This window comes from Mustela putorius, unplaced genomic scaffold (assembly GCF_011764305.1).
Source record: "Mustela putorius furo isolate JIRA1106 unplaced genomic scaffold, ASM1176430v1.1 tig00000145_pilon_pilon_pilon, whole genome shotgun sequence".
NCBI classification, from domain to species: Eukaryota; Metazoa; Chordata; class Mammalia; order Carnivora; family Mustelidae; genus Mustela; species Mustela putorius.
In genome coordinates, this window is record NW_025421294.1 from 984,116 (window position 1) to 1,006,716 (window position 22,601).

General features: G+C 41.8%; 1 long non-coding RNA gene across 1 annotated transcript in view; it reads right to left on the bottom strand.

Annotated features, from left to right (window-relative positions):
• Positions 1–10,101: 10,101 nt before the first annotated feature.
• Positions 10,102–22,601, bottom strand: part of LOC101676360 — a 177,198-nt gene continuing 164,698 nt past the window's right edge. Inside the window, exon 4 of the long non-coding RNA XR_001181566.2 lies at positions 10,102–11,717. This is a non-coding gene — a long non-coding RNA (uncharacterized LOC101676360). The remainder of the gene's footprint in view (positions 11,718–22,601) is intronic.

A 22,601-nucleotide genomic window follows, 5' to 3' on the forward strand; every position in this document is an offset into this window, starting at 1 on the left:
TGATGGTTTCCTTCACTATGCCAAAGATCTCTCAGTAGATTATTTTTGCTTTTGTTTCTCTTGTGTAAGAGGACTTATCTAGAAAAATGTTGTTGAGGTGTATTAGGACTGCCTCTGTTTTTTCCACAATTTTTTATGTTTACAGGCCTTTAATCCATTTTAAGTTTATTCTTGTGTATGGTATGAGAAAGTGGTTCAGTTCTGTCCAGTTTCATTCTTCGGCATGTAGCTGTCCAGTTTTCCCACCACCATTTGTTGAAGAGACTCTTTTCCCCACTGCATTTTCTTGCCTCCTTTGCTGTATATTAATTGATCATACAAGTATCAGTTTATTTGGGGACTCTCTTTTAAGGTTGAAGCATTTCCCTATAGGGGCCCCTGGGTGGCTCAGTGGGGTAAGCCTCTGCCTTTGGCTCAGATCATGATCTCAGGGTCCTGGGACTGAGTCCTGCATTGGTCTCCCTGTTCAGGGGGAACCTGCTTCTCCCTCTCTCTGCTCCTCCCCTGCTCACTCGCTCTCCTGCTCTCTCTCTCAAATTAATAAATAAAATCTTTAAAAGAAAGCATTTCCTTGTAAAACAATTGTTTTTTGAACTGTTACATAGGGCAAGGGCAATACGTTGACTGGACAAAGGAAAATAATAATCACTTTCACATTGTAGTTATTTCTCAGACCTGGCCAGAACACAGAGCAAGTTCATTTTGATGTTTGGAAGAGGATAGAACCATGATATGGTAGAAAGAGGCTGAAATTTAAAGTCAGGAAACCTGAGTCTATTAATAACTCTAGTCTTGAATACATACCTTATCTTTATAACTTCATCTGTAAAATGAAATGCTAGCCATTTTTCACAGAATGGCTGTGAGAGTCAAAAGAGAGAGTGCATGTGAGAGAACTTTTAAAATTGTAAGTGCTATAAAAATCTAAGTTACTATAATATTTGAATTTGCAAGACGTCTCTCCTTCCTTTTACTGATTGGTCCTTCCAAGGCACTGGGCCTGCAATTCAGGTATGTACACTAGAGGGACGGTGTCGTCCATTAGCCTGCAAAAAACAAATATTACACACTTCCTTGGGCACGTCAAGCTGATGTCCAACAGCAGTTATCTAGAGGTTTCCACACAAGCCGAAACCCCAGGCTTGGATAATGGCCCATTCACAATAAGTTGGAACTGCATTTGCTCTACATCAGGACCTGAAACTAAGTCTGTACTTTTTTTAGAGCCTTCCAGTCCCCAAAAGAGCCCAGGAATAAATGTTTTTAATAAATCAAGTCACAGACTCTGCCTGATGTCATTTTTGATGAATTGAGTTTTCTCACAGCCTGAGAATGAGGCTGCTGGTTACATCTTGCCCTTGGTTTCACAAAGAAACCAATCTTGCTCACCATCTTAGGTGAGCATACAGAATGCTATACTTTTTAAGCTTTTTTGAGTGCATCCAGAAAGGTCCAGTCTCCAGTGATTAGTCCAAAGGGCAGCAGCATAGGTAGCCTTATCTTCTGTTTACTTGACAACATTGCATCTCATGTTAGAAGAGAAAACTTGTTAATGTATACAGGCAATAAACCCTGAAACCCATACCTCATGTAGTTTGGCTTTAACAGCAGAAAATGAAAAACAGCTTTCCAGTTAATTGACTGAATGCAGGGCTCATAAAAGGTGTGAGTGTTCAGAATCACAAGGTCAGGTTCCAACACAGAGATACATGCAGACTTTGTAGCTTCTCCTTTCTTCAGCTGTGGTGCCAGCCATGGTTACAAATACAGTTCAGTAACCTTCCACTCCATTCTCCTATTTTCCTTCCTTAACACATCTCAATGCTACACTGTCTCCAAAGAGTTGGGGGCAGAGGTGCCAGTTTTCTTGTCTTATTCCTGCATGAGTGTTAGAGACCGAAGCAGTAGGCTCTGACACATGAGTAAGGCTTGAATTATGTTAGAATGGTAACCACATATTAATCTTCTAAGAGATAGGTCACGAACTAAATGCAAAGCTAGGATTTGTGGCGCTGAGCTCTCTAAGCTAGGAATGCTCTACCATGCTCCTCAATTTCTAAGGCATATCTGTAGAGCAGAGATGGAAACCCTAATTATTTTACATTTCTGTATTATTTCTGCTCTTGAGATTATATGTGTCTTTTGTATTTTCAATAATAGATAGAATACTGTATTGCCTTGTATCGATCCCCAACTCTGTATTCATGGACATCATATCGATGGCTTGAAATTGGTCATGATGGAGGTATTTCTACCACAGAAATCAGCAAATGTTACCAGTTACTGCCCTTTTTGTTTGTCCCAGGGAGCTGGCTGTTAAACATTTTCAGCACGCCATTACATGAGGGTGTAGAGCAGCGAGAGGTCGTCTAACCTGGAGGTAGTAGCTGTGGAGAGATGATCAGGGCAGAAGTGGCATCTGCCAGTAATTATTTGTCCATAGTTATTCTTAGCTTTGCTCTTAAAACACAGCCACTCTTTATGGTGGCAATTTGCTCAGCTAAGAAACAATTCAAAACCCCATATTTCCCAGCTTCCCTGAAGGTGGGAACCACAGGATTCAGTCCTGCTCAGTGAGGTAGAAGTAGAAATCTACTGGGGAAGGTCTTGCTTCTCAGTGTGGGCACTGCCTCTCCCTCATCGATTTTGCTACTTCTTCATCTTGCCTGGGATGATGACTGGAGTTGGAACAGCCATCTTTGACCACAGAGGAACCGTGAGGACGAAACATTTCAAGAATGGCCAGGCAAAGACAGAGGGACCCGGGACCTGGATGGCACTGTGGAGCTGGCAGGCCCTGAACTGCCCCCTTCTGGATTCCCTCTTAGGTGAAAAATGATCCCTCTTTGGTTCAAGTCCTCAGCTGGGTCCCTTTACATGTAGCCAAATGCAGTCCCTCCTTAAGAAAGAAGACTTCCCTTGAGAAGTGATGTTTGTGCTGATCTGATGGGAAGAGCAGCTGAATGGATCATTTGCTAAATGCCAAGTAAGCAGGTTCCCTGTGTTGCACAGCTCTCAGATTTGCACCCACCCCCTGAGCCCTTGACTTCTCCCTGCAAAAAACCCTGGAATTGGCAGGTGAAAGGGAAGACAACAATGAGGTTGCTAAGGCAATCACAGTTTTGTTTTCTCCCTAGGGGTATCATTTCATGGATTTATGGCAGTGGGGATGGGCTCCCATAGGGCAGGCTGGAAGATGAAATCAGGCTGAAACCAACCGCCCCAGCACAGTAAGGAGCAACCTCTCTTCCTTCCTCTCCCTACCCTAGTCCACCTACCACCTTCTAATCTTATTTCCACATTCCCAGCCCCCAGGCAAACTAGCCCACCCTTTCCTGCTTGCCACAAAGCTGCCTTTCCAGGGAAGAGAGAGCCTTTTGAATTCAAGTACACAAAATCCTCATATTAAAAAAAAAAAAGGAAAAAAAGCCTTCAGCTGGTTGCTAGGGTTTTGTGTATCCTGCTTACAGAGCTCTCCTAGGAAAGAGACTCGTCTCTATAGAAACTGCCACGTCACAGGACCTCTGAACAGCAGCTCGGAGACCAGCGTCTCTTCCAGAGCAGCCTTCCTATCAAAGCCTCTCACTAAGATGAGTGCCTGGGGACTGGGGAGGGGGAGGACCCTGGAGTCTTTGGTGGCTTTAAATGGATCTCTTTCTCTTTTTTTCCTTTCCCTGCCTTCATATTGCAAACAGATGGAGGAGGCATTTCCGGTCACAAAGAGCCTTTCTCCCTGTATCTCCTCACCCATGGGAAGATTAGGCTTCTACCACACCCGTTTATCTAACTGAAACAGAATGGCGGCTTAGAGGCGGCATGTTTGAGGAACACTCAGGGACCCTATCTTGTTTATGACGACTCAGCGCTCTCCCAGGCCTGCATCCCAGAAGGCCCTCGAGTCAGCCCAAGCATGTTCAAGCTGAGGGAGTTTGGGGTGGGTGGGACGCTCTTCTCTATCTTAGGCATTCAAGGTCATCTAGGAAAGATTATCATCTTCCCACACTAAAATATAAGTAGCCCTGGCCTTATAAACAGGGTGATCATATAGTTTACCACACAAATCAGGATGTCTATGAGAGGAGCTCTTAATCATTCTAGTGGGACTAGAGCCACCTACCAGGAGGGTCTGAACTTGGGCCACTCCACTTAATACTTGGAAATAACATGCCTTACAAACACTATACATGAGGAAATGGCTTCCTGCACCCCACTCCCCCCGAAGGCCCCACTGCTCCTTAAAATGGAGAAATTTGGGAAATCAGAAGCTAGTTGTTGTTGTTTGAAAACAGGGTGGACTCAGAAGTGAATAAAGAAATGACATTGTTGAAGGATTAGAAGATAGATTTTCAAGAAGAAAGACTTTTGTTTACAAAGTATTTCATACAAATGTATCTGTGGACTAATAGGTATCACAGTCTCCACACACCCTCAGCAACATGTGTCTGATAGGGTCCATGATCAAAGGAGTGAGACTGATACAAACCCAAGGTCACAAACAAAGCTTTATTTCATGCCAAGCATCCAGAATCAAACAGACCGTTCGGGGCTGCCTCTTACAGAGAGAGAGGGCGACCACCCCCAACCTCACAGACTAACTTTTATAGAGCAAAGGCCATGTGGTTGAGCCTGGCTACACACAGGTGGCCAGTGAGATTGCAACACACAGGGAAAGCTGCACAGTCATGCTAGGTCACACACAGGTGGCCAATTGAATTACAATTCACCCCATAGTAGCTATTTGAACTAGGCTATCACTTTGGTCAGAACTGGCCCCAAAAGGCACCCAAAAGGCGGGGCCCACACTCCTCAGTAGCTAGGGATACAGTATGCACGCCCCACTGATTGGATGTCTCCATCTGGCCGGACTCATCCCTTCATCTGGGCTCTATTATCTCCACCTGACCTGGCCCGCGCTTGTATTTGGGCTCTGTTATCAGGGACTGGTCGACCATATTTTACTGGTTTCCCCGGACTTGCTTTTAAGTAAGTTCGCCTGGGGAGGCGGGGGCAGTGTCAGTATAAGTTTTACTGCATAAACAACAAAATCACTGTTTAACCAAGACGAAATCACTCTGGCTAAGTAGGCCTTTACAGTGTCTTCCTCAACCTTTTCAGCCGTTGTCTCTCTGGGGCCCTTTAGAACTCATTCTTCTTGCCCCTGGCTCCTCGTGCTCTGCTCACCGTAAGACTTTTGTCTCTTCAAAAATGTGGTGCTAACTTGAGGAAGACAAACATATTGACTGTACATCACGTAGGCCTGTGTGGGAGGAAGGGGGCAGAGCAGCAAGATGGCAGGAGCCAGCTTCTTCGTAATATGTTCTAAAAATCCCTTAAAGCAAATCCTGCTATTGCTTTCCTTTTCCAGAAATTCTTGCCTGTTCATGCTTGTTAGTTTTTCTCAGCAAACTCTGGCATCGGTGACTCACTTCTAAGAATTTTTTTCTTCAAGTATTGTTTTAAGGTAATAGCATAAAGGTTAACTTAGGGGAAAATGATATCTTAATGTTATAAGTCTTTCTGTTTTCTTATGCAAGAAATTAGTTTACCTTTCCATTTTGTTTGTCTACTTGTGTTGTTGTTGTTGTTTTTAATACAGGTTCTTGGGCCACAGCCCTGAACAGTCTGACTTAAGAGTACTTGGAGCGGGCATAGTGGAAAGAGCTCAGGATACAGGAACAGAGTCTAAGGGCTCAAAAGACAAGCTTAGCATACTTTATTTCATGTCATTAGATTCCAGATTATTTCACATACCCGTCTGCCTCACATCCTGAAATTGGGAGGCAAATATTTTTCCTCACTTGCAGTATTAATAATAATGGGTAACACAGCCTTTTATGTGTTGAACCAGGATCCTGGCCAGGAGTGCTGCCGTGGATGGAGACTGAGCTTAGAGGTCAATGGCACAGGTTAGAGGTGTGTAGCTGCACTGCTCACCTGCTCCATGAGCTTGGAAAACTTGACTTATTTTTCTGTGTTTCCCCCACCATCTTTAATGTGGACGAATAATACTTCTGACTCAAAAGTGTTGTGAGGATCAGATAAAATCACGTATCTCCTTACAACGGAACAATATCTAAAAGCTTCAAAACAGGACTAAAAAGTGAGATCTCCTCATCTTTTCTAATGGGAAATAATAATTTATTACATTTTAACTTACATCTGACCTGTTGCTTTTGAAATCCATCCTATCCTGGAGTCTGGGAGTCGTGCGGACTGAAAGAATTTATGCCTACATTTCCCACATTCTTGAAGAAAGAAAAGCGGTCTCGGCCAGGTTATCTTTAAAGATCCTGAAACAGAGGATGACTAGCATATATCTAGTGTGGAAGCCTGGGAGTATCAGATAAGAGAACACTCGGCGCAGTATTGTCAGTAGCAATACATGCGTGGGGTGTTTCGCCATATAAATGAGACTCGCTAGTGGGAAACTGCAGCTCAAACTCTTCCATGTCCCCCCTTCTCCCATTTATTGAACGGCTCAACACAGGGACCCCAGTGTTTGGCAACGCATACTTCAACATCCTGTCAATTGCTGGACATACGAGGCCCATTTCGTAATCTTCAGTTTGGAAAAGTACCCACTTCACCAAGGGCACATCCAAATGATTAAACATAAGCCGGAAGTGTGTGAGGATTGAGTATCACAAAGGCCAGGGAGTAAAACTTCCCCGCCAGTAGGCTAATTTAGGGAAACAATTCCACTGGGTAACCCTGAAGTAAAAGAGAAGAGCGTAGAACGAGTTTGGAAGTTTTCCTTCCATTTTTTTTTTTTTTTGAAACAGCTTCAGTAGAATAGGTATTATTTCTTCTTTAAATGTTCGGTAGACTTCCCCAGGGAAGCCGTCTGGCCCTATACTCTTGTTTTATTGGGAGGTTTTTGATTACTGCTTCCATTTCCTTGCTCGTTATTGGCATGTACGATATGTTGGCTAATTGAATTTAAATAAATAGGAAACATAAATAAAAATAAAAGGGAGGAGAAATGGACTCTTTTACAGGTTAGCTTCATATGTCAGCAGTCTTGTCTTAAAAGGTGAATTCTCCTTTTCCATGCTCCTTCTGGCCTCACCTCATAGGCTCCAAGACTATGCTCTATCTGGAAATGGTCCTTAAAAGTTGTTCTTGGGGTAATGGGTGACTCAGTCGTTAAGTGTCTGCCTTCGGCTCAGGTCATAATCCCAGGGTCCTTGGATGGAGCCCCACCTCAGGCTCCTGGCTCAGTGGGAAGCCTGCTTCTCCTTCTCCCACTCCCCCTTGCTTGTGTTCCCTCTCTCGCTATGTCTCTCTCTGTCAAGTAAATATATAAAATCTTTAAAAAAAAAAAAAGTTGTTCGTTGTGCCTTTTTACTCTTTCAGTTACTCTCCTATCCTGCCTTTCTCTTCTTAAAAATATAAAATCCTTTTTCATTTTTAAAAAAATTTTTCAATTTATTTATTTTCAGAAAAACAGTATTCATTATTTTTGCACCACACCCAGTGCTCCATGCAATCCATGCCCTCTATAATACCCACCACCTGGTACCCCAACCTCCCACACCCCCGCCACTTCAAACCCCTCATATTGTTTTTCAGAGTCCATAGTCTCTCATGGTTCACCTCCCCTTCCAATTTACCCCAACTCCCTTCTCCTCTCTAACACCCCATGTCCTCCATGCTATTTGTTATGCTCCACAAATAAGTGAAACCATATGATAACTGACTCTCTCTGCTTGACTTATTTCACTCAGCATAATCTCTTCCAGTCCCGTCCATGTTGCTACAGAAGTTGGGTATTCATCCTTTCTGATGGAGGCATAATACTCCATAGTGTATATGGACCACATCTTCCTTATCCATTCGTCCGTTGAAGGGCATCTTCATTTTCTTTTAAAAAGAATCACTCCCACAATTCTCGTCACACTTTGCGAAGTTCTGACAGTGTTAGGTGACAAAAACTGCAAGTGCTCACATTCTTTGACCTATTAATTCTACCTTTGGGAAATGGTCCCAAAATAATAACTCAAAAGAAGAAAAAGAAAAACTACATGTAAAAAAATATATATATGTGTATATATATGAATTTTGGAAAATGTCCAAAGATAGGGTCACATAAATTTGTACCAAATTTATAAAATAGCACATAATTTCAAAGGAGAAAAGGGAAGACTTTGTAGAGACATTTTCTAATTGCTTCTCAGTGAAAAATAAAGAATACAAAGTAGTACCTGCATTATGATTACAATTACATAGCAATTAAGTTCATAAATGGAAATAATCAAATAACTAGGAGAGAACAGAGTGAGAAAGGGTACGGTTCCTATGGAGCTGCTTTAATAATAGGCATGAAAAGAAAGGTGTTTTCACCGGCTCCCACCACACAGCTTCCTTCCTAGCTTCCCAGCCCACTCCAGAATGGAGTAAGAAAAAGGGGAATTTTGCATCAAATAACACTGGAATTTTTGTTTCCTAAGACTAAATGTGAACTTCTGACAGCTTTCCAGTGGCCACTTCAACCACCCCCAACTGCCACTAGAACAGAATCCTTCTGTGGCTTCCTATACACATTGCACAGTTGACATTAAATAAAGATATTTATATATATATTTTTTAAAAAATGGTGACTTCATTTCCCTAAAACAGGACCCCTGCAGAGGCTTGACAGTAGGGGTTGAGGTAGAGACTACAGCATAGCCCAGGCTAATGTATTTAAAACTTTTTAGTGAAAAAGCTTCCTTTTACTACAGTGTCATTAACACTGTTCCCAAATTTTGATGAAAGCAGGGACTTAAACCACACCATGAATCAAAGGCATGGACAAACTATGCCACTATGCTGGAGCTCAAACATAGTTTATTTGTTGAGTCCTAACGCTAACTTTTAAAGAATAAACTTCTAAATTGGAACAAAACCAACTTAATAATAAGATAGGACAGAAGCATTAAAACATTATATGAAAGTCAGGAATGCATTATGCAAGTTTCTATACTTAAATCATAATTTTTTCTTAAAATCACATGTATTCTGCTCTAGGTTGGATGCTGGTATATTGTACTTATTGTCTAGCACCAAGTATTTGTCTAAGGACTTTTATGTGAAATAGCTCATTAAATATGCCAGTGACCCTAAGATGGAGGTAGGATTCTCCCCATGCTACAGAAAGGAAAATCGGGGCTCAGAGAGGTCACGTACTAATAAGTAACTGAGCCAGGAGTCAAACCTGGACTGTCTGGCCCTCAGGCATGTGTCCCACCCACCACTTAAGACAAGCCACCTTTGTCAAATCAGTGTTCTTAGCTTTGATCTTATAGTGCCCTGGCCCAGCTCTCCAGAGAAGGAAAGGAGGGTGGCAGTGCAGGGCAGGAAACAGGCAAAGTGAGGACCCAGAAGAACTGTGCTTGGCCAACCCAGGCAAGACACTGGGCCTAGTTGGGTCTTAGTGTTTGTGTTCCTAAGCAAAATGCTTGCCTACCTGGGCTCACACACTTATTGTAAAGACAAATTTTGTGCAAGAGTTAACTAAGATATAAACTCAGCATACATCAAATATTATATCTTCCCAAAGTTAAAATTCCCAAAGATCTGGACTTCAATGGAAAGGTTGCTAAAATAAATCACAAACCTTGCAATCTTCTCTAATTTATTTTTAATTTTCTTGATTTATTGAAATATAATTCACATACAATGTTATATAGTTTCAGGTGTACAATATAGTAATTCAGTAATTCTATACATTACTCAGTGCTCATCATGGAAAGTGTACTCTTAATCCCCCTTATCTATTTCATCTGTCCCGCCCCCTCCTCTCTGGCAACCTGTTTTCTGTATTTAAGAGTCTGGTTTTTGTTTGTCTCCCCCATCCCCCACCTTTATTTGTTCATTTGCTTTATTTCTTACATTCCCATGTGAGTTCAGTCATATGGTATTTGGTTTTCTCTTTCTGGCTTATTTCACTTGGCATTATACCTTCTGGGTCTATCCATGTTGCTGCAAATGGCAAGATCTCATTCTTCTTCATGGCTGAGTAATATTCCACTATATATATGCCATATCTTCTTTTTCCATTCATGTATCAGTGGACACTTAGTCTGCTTCCATATCTTGGCTCTTGTAAATAATGCTGCAATAAAATAGGGGTACATGTACCTTTTTGAATTAGTGTTTTCATTTTCTTTAGATACTATACCCAGTAGTATAATTACTAGAATGTATGATATTTCTATTTGTAGTTTTTTGAGAAACTTCTCTTCTGTTTCCCAGTGGAAACACCAGTTTGCATTCTCACCAAAAGTGCCTGAGGGTTACATTTCTCCAGATCCTCACCAGCAGTTGTTTTTTCTTGTCTTTTTGATATTAGCCATTTCGACAAGTGTAAGGTAATATCTCATTGTGGTTTTGATATGTATTTCCCTGATGATGAATGATGTTAAACATCTTTTCACGTGTTTTTTGGGCATCTTTATGTCTTCTTGGGGAAAAAAAAAATCTATTTAGTTCCTCTACCTGTTTCTTAATTCGATTGTTTTGGGGTTTTTGGGTGTTGAGTTGTAAAGTTATTTATGTATTTTAAATATGAATCCCTTATTGGATATATAATTTGCAAATACCCTCTCCCATTTAGTAGGTTGTCTTGTCTTGATGACTCAGTTTCAAGTTGTATACAGGGAATTATTGCCCCCAATTCTTTTGTCTAACCCTGCTTTTCTCACTTACCAGCCTTCAAGAGGATAAGCATAGGACAGCAGAGTTAGGGAGTCTCAATTCTTGTCTACCTGCTATCTTTCTTTGTCAATATCCCTGCTTTAAAATTGCTATCTCTAACCTACTGTGGGGAGGGAAATGAAATCAACGTTGTTAGAATCATGTCTAAAACAAGAAAGTAAACGTTTCTCTATACTTTTATTTTTAAAGGTACAAATATTTTACAATTTTAAAAGTGAGAAGAGATAGAAAAATACCCCAAAATATTTAAGGTAGTCAATTCTGAGGGATAGTATTCTTCTATCCCTCTAAAGAGTAAAAGAAATTTTTCTACTTTTTATTTAAAACTTGTTCCCAAATTTGTCTGAGATTTATTTTATGACAGAAAAAGGACACTGATATGTAAGAAGGAAGCCAAGCTAAGTAATTCTCTAATGAGGCACAAAACCTTTTTCCCATATTGAGGAGCTACTATTATTTTATATATAGGTTTATGTGTACTATGTGTATGGAATCTATGCTGTGTATACACATGCATACAATATATAATGTAATATCCACAGGGAATCAAACACTGGCTGAACTTCTTATTAATGTATAAATGGTTGAGACATGGCTTAGGAACCACTGCAAATAAAGGAGGGAAGAACAGAAGTTTGTGGGGAGTAGGGGAGTAGGGGTGGGGAGCCATTTGAAATGAACAGGAAAATCAGAAACAACTGTCAGCGTCGGGAGGAAAATGGAGATCCCAAGACAAAGTATACCCCGCTGCACATGACTGGCAGGCCAGCGGCACTGTTCGTCAGACAGGGTCTTGTGTTCTCTGTGCCTGTGGAGATTACTAGCCATGTTCCCACACCGGGGCCATTTTGCAATAGAGGAAATAGAAGCCTGGGTCTGTTGGGAGGCTGCCCCTTTCCTTCCACGACGAGGACAGGTTAGTTCATGTCCGAGATATTCTTGCTTCCCAGCCTGCTGAGGACGGTGGCCTGTCACCAGGATCTGCTTCTTTGGTGTAAGTGTCTGCTCTGCGCTGATCACTGTCAACAGAAGCAGCTGACTTTCAGTTAATAGAAGTGGATGCATTTCTTTAACACACACAGAAGTAAAAGATAGATTTATGTCTTTTGCACACACATAGGGACAGCTTAATTGAATGGGGCTGAAGAGGGAGGGGGTCCCACCAAGACCCATCTGGCCCAGCTCCTGTTTAGCCCGGATCACTTCTGACCCGTGACAGTGTTGCTAATTGTGAGCACTACTACCAAACTCCATAGGATGTGGGGTGATTATGCTGTTCACGAAAGAATTCCCAACAGGGTTCTGTTTTGAATTTGATGACATATAATGAGAAATCTCTGTGGCAGATGACAACATTCTTCTTCCAGTCAATGGAATACTTGCTCAGAGTCATCCCCAAAACCGTTAGGCACTGATGAGAGAGATTTATAGCCTCTGGAAGGACGAAGCACAGATATTTTTCAGCTGGGAAGTGTGGCAAAACTATCTCCTTTGAGGGCCTCTGGGAGGATATTTATTTAAATGAAATGTGAGTAGACAGAGGAATTTACCAGGACACTTTCCACTCAGATCTAAAAGTCAAATTGCCCAAAGGCAAATCTCATTCAGCCATTTCTCGGAGGGTTTCATTCCTGCCCTTCAATCATTCATTCATAAAAATGACCCAGCAGATACTCATGGAATATTATTCTGAGTAAGGTGTAGGGCTTGGCTGTGATATACTGCAATGATGAATCAGAAGGGCAGTCTTCTGTTAGAGGACTCTGCATGTCTAAAAGAAAGCTGATGCAAAATTAGAAATCCTTAATTGAAGTTCAAGCATTCCCCTGTGCTAGGTATGTGACTTTGAGCAAATCATTTCTCTTTCAACCTCAAAGTCCTTAAAATGTGAATAAGAACGCTGGCCTTTCAAACTACATAGAACTGCTCTCAGTAAAATGAGGTACACAGAATCTGACTGTAAACTGCTACATAAAGGCAAGGGACTATTTATATTAAGACACTATGCAGGAAGGGAGATTTAAAGCACACCAAAAGCCAGTTCTATTTTAATAGAGGTACAAATTTATTAGTTCAAAATATCTTTTGAGCCCTAATATGGCCCAGATGACGTGCTCAAATGATAAAGGAGTTTAGAAGAGGGAGAATTATCTGCTTGTTTTTCAAATGTTCCCCACTAGCATTACTCCCCACATCTTACAGTAATCCTACAGTTACCAGTGTTGTTCTCATCCTTTCCAACTCGTATAAAATTCATCATGCACAGTCTCATTTCATTTCATTACAAGGATCTGCCATTGTTCCTAAAAAAGAGTCTTACACAGGTTGTAATCTCAGGGTCATGAGGACAAGCATGGAGTCTGGGGATTCTCTCTCTCTCTCCCTCTGCCTCTCCCCCTAACCCCTTTGTGTGTGCTCTCTCTCTCTCTCTCTCAAATAAATAAATCTTTAAAAAAAAAAAAAAATCTTACCCCAGCTACTCCCTGCCTCTACCCCATATTTTTCTTGCCTGAAGACAGGAAGGTGAGAGGACGTGCCCTGAACCACCTGGACTCTGCCTCGTCCAAGCTGGTTGACCCCAGGAAAGTTACAAGGCATTTGTGGGCCTCTGGGATCTACCCTGTGCAGGGGGGTAAATTATGCAGCTTTGTAGTGTCCTTGTGTGGTGAGAGCAATTTGTGGGAAGCTTCTGACTTGTTGGCCCTGCTCAGCAATCTTAGCTATCGGTGCTGTAACGAAAACCATTTTAATCCTCCTTTCCTCCATGCTTGGAATGACTCAGGTTTTGATAGATTTCATTCAGTCAAATCAGAGATACTTTTTTTTTTTTCATTTATTGATTTGGGAGAAGAAATATAAGCAAATTTTTTTTCAGTAGAGAGGTGCTTAGATGGCTCAGTCAGTTAAGCATCCAACTCTTGATTTTGTCGCAGGTCATAATCACAAGGACGTGAGATGGAGCCCCACGTTGGGCTCCATGATCATTTATTTGACCAGTCGGCTTGACATTCTCTCGCTTTCTCTATGCCCTTCCCCTCCCTCTTGTGTGAGCATGTGCATGCATGCATGTGCTCTCTCTCAAATAAATAAATCATAACCAAAAATTTTTTTTTCAGTAGCCTTCAAGCCAATTATTCAAGAGATACAGACATGATAAGATGAACTGTTGTGAGGAGAACTTGGTGCTTCTTTTACAATCGAAGAGCTAGAGTCCTCTTTGCTTTATGACCTATTTTTAGCATCAGTTTCTCAACCATTTCCCATATGGCTTTGTTTATATTTCTTCTACCAAAGGCAGGGGACATCACTTGATTAGTTTGGCCTCTCTAGTTTCAACAATTGCGTTTCCAATTATAGTTGACCTTTGAACACTTGGAGGAATTGGAGCACCCCTGCCACACCCCACATCGTTGAAAATCCGCATGTAAATTTTGACTCCCCCAAACATAATATCCTGCTGTGGGTTTTTTGGGGTTTTTTTCTTCAAATTTTTATTTAAATTCTAGTTAGGTAACATACTGTGCATATTAGTTTCAGGGGAGTAGAATTCAGTGATTCATCACTGACATACAATACCCAGCACTCATCAAACAAGTGCCCTCCTAAATGCCCATCCCCCATCTAGCCCATCCCCCTCCCACCTCCCTCCATCAGCCCTCAGTTTGTCCTCTAGCATTAAGAGACTCTTATGATTTTTCTTTCCTCCCCACCTTCTCTCTTTTTCTCCCCATTCCCATATGTTCATCTGTTTTGTGTCTTCCAGATATGAGTGAAATCATATATTTGTCTTCTCTGACTTATTTTGCTTAGCACAATACATTCTAGCTCCATCCTGACAGAGCTAGATGGCAAGATTTCATTCTTTTTGATGGCTGAGTGATATTCCCACGCGCGTGTGCATGCGTGTATGTGTCTACACCACATCTTCTTTATCCATTCATCAGTTGATGGACATTTGGCCTACTTTTATATTCTGGCTACTATTGATAATGCTAATATCCTACTGCTGATGAAAGCCTTACTGATGTATAAATAGTTGTTTAACACACATTTTATATGTTATATTTATTATATAATGGAGTCTTATAATCAAATAAGCTAGAGAAAAAAATCAGGAAAAGGAAAAATATAGTACTGTATTTTTTTAAATTTTTTAATTTTAAAAACATTTTATATTTTTTCAGTGTTCCAAAATTCATTGTTTATGCACCACACCCAGTGCTCCATGCAATACTGCCCTCCACAATACCCACCACCAGGCTCATCCCACCCCCGCAAAACCCTCAGTTTGTTTCTCAGAGTCCACAGTCTCTCATGGTTCATTTCCCCCGTCCAATTTCCCCCAACTCACTTCTCCTCTCCTTCACCTGATGTCCTCTGTGTTATTCCTTACACTCCACAAGTAAGTGATCTTTTTTAATGTACTGTTGGATCCTATTAGCTAGGATCTTGTTGAGAATCTTGGCATCCATATTCATCAGGGATATTAGTCTTAAATTCTCCTTTTTGTGGGGTGTGTGCCTGGTTTGGGGATCAGGGTAATGCTGGCTTCCAAGAAAGAATCTGGAAGTTTTCCTTCTGTTTCTATTTTTTTGAAACTGCTTCAGGAGAACAGGTATTATTTCTTCTTTGAATGTTGGTAGAATCCCCCAGGGAATCCATCAGGTCCTGGGCTCTTGTTTTTTGGGAGGTTTTTGATCACTGCTTCAATTTCATTACTAGATATTCATCTATTCAGGTTGTCCATTTCTTCCTGTATCAGTCCTGGAAGTTTATAGGTTTCTAGGAATGTGTCCATTTCTTCTAGATTGCTGAACTTATTGGCATATAGCTGATGGTAATAATTTCTGATTGTTTCTATTTCCTTGGTGTTGTCATGATCTCTCCCCTTTCTTTCATTATTTTTTTAAACTTTTTTAAAAAAGATTTTATTTATTTGAGAGAGAGAGAAAGCATGAGAGGGGAGAGATCAGAGGGAGAAGCAGACTCTCCATCGAGCAGGGAGCCCAAAGTGGGACTCAATCCCGGGACTCCAGGATCATGACCCAAATCGAAGGCAGTCACTTAACCAACTGAGCCACTCGAATGCCCCTCATTCATAATTTTTTAAATTTGGGTCCTCCCTCTTTTCTTTTGGATTAGTTTGGCCAGTGGTTTATCGATCTTATTAATTCTTTCAGAGAATAAGCTTCTAGTTTCATTGATGTGTTCTGCTATATCTCTAGTTTCTAACTCATTGATCTCTGCTCTAATTTTAATTATTTCCCTTCTTTTGCATGGTGTTGGATTAATTTGTGGTTGATTTTCCAGTTCTTTAAAGTATCAAGAGAGTGGGTATATTTGGGATTTTTCAAATTTTTTTTGAGTCAGGCTTGGATGGCTGTGTATTTCCCCCTTAGGACTATCTTTTTGTATCCCATAGGTTTTGGACCAATGTGTCTTCATTTTCATTGGTTTCCATGAATTAAGTTCTTCTTTGATTTCCTGATTGATCCAAACATTCTTGAGCAGGATGGTCTTTAGCTTCCAAGTGTTTCTGTTCCTTCCAAACTTTTTCTTGGGGTTGAGTTCCAGTTCCAAAGCACTGTGGCCTGACAATATGCAGGGAATAATCTCAATATTTTGTTATCAATCGAGCCCTGATTTGTGACCCAGTCTGTGATCTATTCTAGAGAAAGTTCCATGTCCGTTCGAGAAGAATGAATATTCTGTTGCTTCAGGGTGAAATGTTCTGTATATATCTATGAGGTCCATCTGGTCCAATGTGTCATTCAAAGCTCTTGTTTCTTTTCTTTCTTTTTTTTTTTTTTAAAGATTTTATTTATTTATTTGACAGAGAGAGATCACAAGTAGGCAGAGAGGCAGGCAGAGATAGAGAGAGAGAGAGAGGGAAGCAGGCTTCCTGCGGAGCAGGGAGCCCGATGCGGGGCTCGATCCCAGGACCCTGAGATCATGACCCGAGCCGAAGGCAGCAGCCCAAACCACTGAGCCACCCAGGCGCCTCCAAAGCTCTTGTTTCTTTATCGATTTTCTGCTTAGATGATCTATTACTGAGAGTGTCATGTTAAGACCCCCTATAATTAATGTATTCATATCAGTATGATTCTTTATTTTGATCAACAGTTGGCTGTGTAGTTGGCTTGTGTAATTGTGTAGCTGGCCCCCATGTTGGAGGGCATAAATATTTACAATTGTTAGATCTTCTTGGTGGATGATGTAGAGTCCTTCTGTATCTCTGACTAGAGTCTTTAGCTTAAAATCTAATTTATCTGATATGAGAATCACTACCCCAGATTTGTTTTGAGGCCCACTGACATGAAAGATGATTCTCCATCCCTTCACTTTCAGTCTGGATGTATCTTTAGGTTCCAAATATGTCTCTTGTAGATAGTATATGGACAGGTCCTGTCATTGTATCCAGTCTGTAACCCTGTGCTGTTTTATGGGTGCATTAAGGCTGTTCATATTGAGAGTGATTACTGAAAGATAAGTTTTTATTGACATCATGTTTCCTGAGAAGTCCTTGTTTCTATAGATTGTCTCTGTAAATTTCTGTTCTATGTCACTCTTGGGTTCTTTCTTCTTTTATATAACCCCCCTTAATATTTCTTGTAGTGCCAGCTTAGTGGTCACATACTCTTTTAAACCTTGCTGGTCTTGGAAACTCTTTATCTCTCCATCCATTTTGAATGTCAGCCTTGCTGGATAAAGTATTTTTGGCTGCATGTTCTTCTCATTTAGTACCCTGAATATGTCTTGCCAGTGCTTTCTGGCTTGTGGACAGGTCTGACGTTATTGTGATGGCCCTTCCTCCATACATAAGGAATCTCTTTGCCTAGCTGCCCTTAACACCTCCTGTCTAAAATTATGATTTGTGAATTTCACAATTAAGTGTCTGGAGGTATTTCTAGACTCTTTGATCTTTGGGGGGGGTATACTTTCTGCCTCTAGGACACAAACACTTGTTCCATTCCCCAGACTAGGAAAATTTTCATCCAGAATTTGTTCAACTATATCTTCTGGTCTTCGCTCTTTCTCTACCGCCTCAGGAATCCCAATAATTCTGACGTTGGAACATTTCATGGAGTCATTAATTTCCCTAATTCTGTTTTCATGGCTTCTAAGCTGTTTGTTCCAGGCCTCCTCCTGATTCTTCTTTTCTATCAGTTTTTCTTCTAGATCACAAATTTGATCTTCCACCTTGGTTACCCTAGCTGTTAGAGTATTTAGATTAGATTGGATCTCATTGGTAGCCTTTTTTTAGTGCTGCTAGATCAGCCCTCACTTCCACCCTTGGAGTTTCTATGTTGCTATTAATGGTCTTCTCCAACTTAGCCAGTTCCTAGATAATTGTTACCCTAAATTCCCTTTCTGGCATACTGTTTAGTCCATATCCAGTAGTTCTGATTTTTTCCTTGAATTTTTCCTCTGATGGGTTTTCCTCCTCCTAGGCATTTTGGTGAGAGGTGGTTGAGGGGATGTATAGCTAAAGATATCAAACACAATCTAGGCAAGGTGCGCCCCAGTTGTACACACATTTCTTTGTCACTTCTCCTGAGCCAACCACGTTAGGGAGTGGGGCAGGCATGGAGCTCTGAGCATGTGCCAGTGAAGAGCTGGTGCTGGTCTTTCCTTCTACTCAGAGCCTGGAGCATGCTTTCTTGGCATCACAGTAAGGAGCCATCATACAGCAGTGCCAGGTATTGCTGGGGTTAATGGAGAGCATGAAATCTGCCACAATACCTGGCTTGCTAAAATGTAACCTCATCCAGTTGTTTTAAAAGAGGTGTTAGCTGAGACTCTCCTTCACCTGGTGGGTGCACAATTGAAAATAAGATGATGGGTAAAGAGGTTCTCTGCAGTCCATCATGACAAGCTATAAAGTACAAAATGTTAATGCTTTTCCACAACCTCCTCTTAAAGTCAAGAGAAGTGCTGCCCTTAGTGATCCCAGAGAAACTGGGGAGTAATAAGATTTGGGCCAATCTTCTTCCAATCAAGAGTCAGGACCACAAGTTCAATAATTGTCCTTTGCTGCTCAGAATGGAAACTTACAAATTGGGCAGAGAACAAGAATTTGATCTGACAAGTGTAGGAGTTCCCACACAAGTTAATAGAACCTGGAATTATAGAGACACTTGAAAATAGCTTGAGAGTAAAGATTTTCTCCATGACAGTCATTTCTTAGCAATTTTGAAAATGTCCAGAAAGTGTATATCTGAAAGCCCTTCCCAATCACTTCTCTATTCAGCAGTACATGGTTTTATTTTTTTAGTAGACGTTTTATTTGCCTTTTTCTGAGGTCTTCTGTTCCACTTTAGGTCCTTGGAGAAGTAGATGCCAACCAGAACAAAACATGCAAAAGGGGAATGTTTGTAAAGGGTACAGGAGAGAGGGAGCAGGAGTGGGCAGGGAGAGACTTCAGACCCCTATGCAGGGCTAACAGCTGTGCAAGGAGAGGGAAGAGAGGAGAAAGGAGAACTGAATGGGAGAAGATTTCAGTGGCAGTGGAACTCTGATAACATCTCAGCCAGGCCAATAGGGACCCCCAGTGCAAAGACAGCCCATTATAGGAGTCCCATGTTGGGCTGGTATGGCCAGCTCTCATCTTTTTCTTGTGGTTGGCTACTGGCTAGGAGAAGCCCATAGAGAGCAAGGCCTCAGAATGAAAGCTGTGTTAGATCCAAGGTGAATAGCTGGAAGGTTCCCAGGAACTATTCTGTTTATAGGTGCTTCCCTTGAAGGGAGATCTGAATGCAGCACTTCATGGCTGCCATTTCCACAGCTTCTGCCAGAGAGATTTTGTTGTTCTGCATGTGTTTGGCAAGGAACATCTCCCTGGTTCATGTGGGCATATTTTCTAAAGGAGAAACCTGGAAAAGGTTAGTTGGATGAACTAACAGCTCCATTTCTGCATTTAGTTCATCTCCCTCCTCCACCATCCATTCTAAATTCTCTTTATTTCAGTGCCACCTGGGCAGGTCTTTATGGTTTACCCAATGGTAGACTGTAAGCTCTTGTTGCTAAGGGATCTGAGCCCCAAGTATAACTGGGCAAAAACTCCTAAAAGTGCCTAATGGGCTCCACTGTGTTTCACATATATTCTTCTCTGCTGCCATTGTGTAAGGATAGTTCTTCCTCCTTAGCAGGAAGCAGTTACCCCTGCCAGAATGATGAATCCCCTTCTTTCCTGCTGGTCCTTGGACACCAGAAGTCCAGAGTAGCTGGGTGGAAACAGTCACTTGTCCCCTGACCAGAGGGTCCCCTCTTTGGTGACTATGATCTCAAACCCTGCAAAGCCCAGAACTGTGGTGATGGAGGTACAAAATCCCAATGTGGGTCATTGAGTGTAATGGTAAGTGGGGCAACTCTTGCTCTCACCACCTTAATGTCTAGCTGGTTCAGAACTACTGCAGTTATAGTATGACAGCAAATGGGAAAGTTAACATAGCCCTAGGGCAACATGAGATAAATATTGTTGTCTGTTTCATATAAATGCAGACTGTTTCTGATCTTCTGGGTATTTTTGACTGGAATAGAAATAATGAAGATGACAAGTCAATAGCCACATACTGTCTGCTTCTGAGACCTTATCCATCAGCTGTAGCAAAGACACAGTGTCTAAAACAACATTAATAAGAGCTGCTATTTGACTGAGATTGTGGCAGTCTGCAGGCATCCATCCACCCCCTTCTTAAAAAAAAAAAAAAAGCTTTGGATGTGATATTATTTTTATTTACTTTGGAGGCTTCCAGTTGGGACTTTCCCCACTATGCTCACTCTTACCCACAGGCCAGGAGCTCAGTTGCCATGTATGGATCCATGGACCCTTAAACCTACTATCTACTAGACTAGCCAGGTCTTCATTCACCAAGGGATTATGAAAATATTTGGGGCCTTTTGCTATATCAACTAAGACTCTGTCCAATACTTCTTGAAAGATCTCAGTATTCATCTTCCCATTGTGCAGTTGCCCACGTAAATGGCTATAGGTTTTTTTTAAGGAAGGACCGAGGGAGTCATTATAGTACCTAATTGCCATCATGTTGCCCTTCTCCTGGAGATGTGGTCACCTCTTCAGTCATTGTATTTCATCAGAAAACTGGCTCAGGTTTATTAACTGAACAAATAATATTGACCTCTTACAGAGATGATGGCCTTCAGTCTCCTTCTCCTCTGTTCTTTTCTCCTTCTGATTGTATTAAGCAGCACTCTTGGCTTCTTTTCTATTTGGTCATGTTCAACCATCTCCACCATTCCCTGTGGTCAAGTCAAGGGCCGCCTCTCTGACACTGCCAGTCATTATGGGAATTGCAGCCCCCTAGCTTCTTGTGGTCAAGTGCTGCCACCTGGCCTCTATTACTTCCAGGCTCCATTTTTTACATTGCTATTAGTAACTCCAGCTTGGACCTGCCACTACGGAACTGCATAGCCTATTCCTGATGGCCCTGGTGAATGCTCTGTCCTTGGGGCTGTCCAATGCAATACAGTCCTCAGGTGAGTCTTCTGATGTCACATAAAATATTGATTCTGATATTCTTTCCTCAGTGAGTTTTTTTTTTTTTTTTTTTTTTTTTTTTTTAAAGATTTTATTTATTTATGAGAGAGAGCGAGAACGAGCACAGGCAGACAGAGTGGAAGGCAAAGTCAGAGGGAGAAGCAGGCTCCCCGCGGAGCAAGGAGCCCGATGTGGGACTCGATCCCAGGACGCCGGGATCATGACCCGAGCCGAAGGCAGCTGCTTAACCAACTGAGCCACCCAGGCGTCCCTCCTCAGTGAGTTTTAAAACTCCTTCCTTTACCATCTGTCAGGGAAAAGTAAAATTCTTGGGGGCATTCACCCAGATGCCTCATCCAAGCTTTCATGGTCCAAGGTTTTCCCAGCTAGGGGTCAAACCTTAGCATAACAGCCTTGTCTTGGTTGAGCATTTCAGTATCTCTAGAGCTCCAAGAAACTATTAGATCCTGAGTCTTCTCTTCAACTATGATTATTATTCCACTGCAGAGATAAGAGACTCTTTGTAAGAGTCCAAAGAGGCTGCCTGGTTTTCACACTTAGTCCTGAATTGTTTGTTAATTGCCCTCAGTTTCTAATTATCCGACCCCAGTGTGTCAGTACAATTAAGTAATAACTGGCCTTGGAGTTACTGTTTTCTTCATGTATTTCAAATGCCTGATTCACTTCGTTGGCAAAGATGTTCTCTTCCATGGGGACACTTTTCCAGGTCACCATCCATGCAGGTCTTCAGCAGTTGAGGCATACTGTCTTATTCCAGGAACTGTCCATGCCCCACATGTCAGGTGGGCTAGTGTTCTCTTTGCCATCTATGAGGTGAGTGAGCTAGGTTCCCAAACCCCATTTTGTGTACCAGATGTATAAGTTTGAGTGCTCCCAGAGTGGACACCCAGATGGAATTAGGTGTGTTAGAGATTCACTGGGGTAATGTTTGTGAAGACAGAGTGGAAGTTGGTGGGAATTGTCTTCAGAATGTGATGTTTGAAAGGAAGGAGAACTGCAGACTGCAGAGCAGATCTGAAAAGGCCCGGGCAAGGGAGCACCCCCAGAGCAAAGATTTCCCATTATAGGAGTCTTATGTCTAACAGAAATGTCATGGCTCTAGTGTCCCTGCTAGGGTCAGACTGGCTGGTGTCAAACTAGAGAGAGCATGGCCTCAGTGTAAACTCCGCTGGAGATACAAACCTGTAGCATCTGGAAGATAGCTGCCAGCTACCCTCCTTGCAGCAGGTTCTCTTAAAAGGGTATCTCAGCAGTATACCTTCATTGTTGACACCTATCCTCAGAGAGATGGGAACCCAGGTTTATGGATGTAAGGCCAATGGCTAACCTCCGGTGGACAGACACTTGGAAAACTGAATTAGTTCTCCTCTGGTTATGTGGAGGA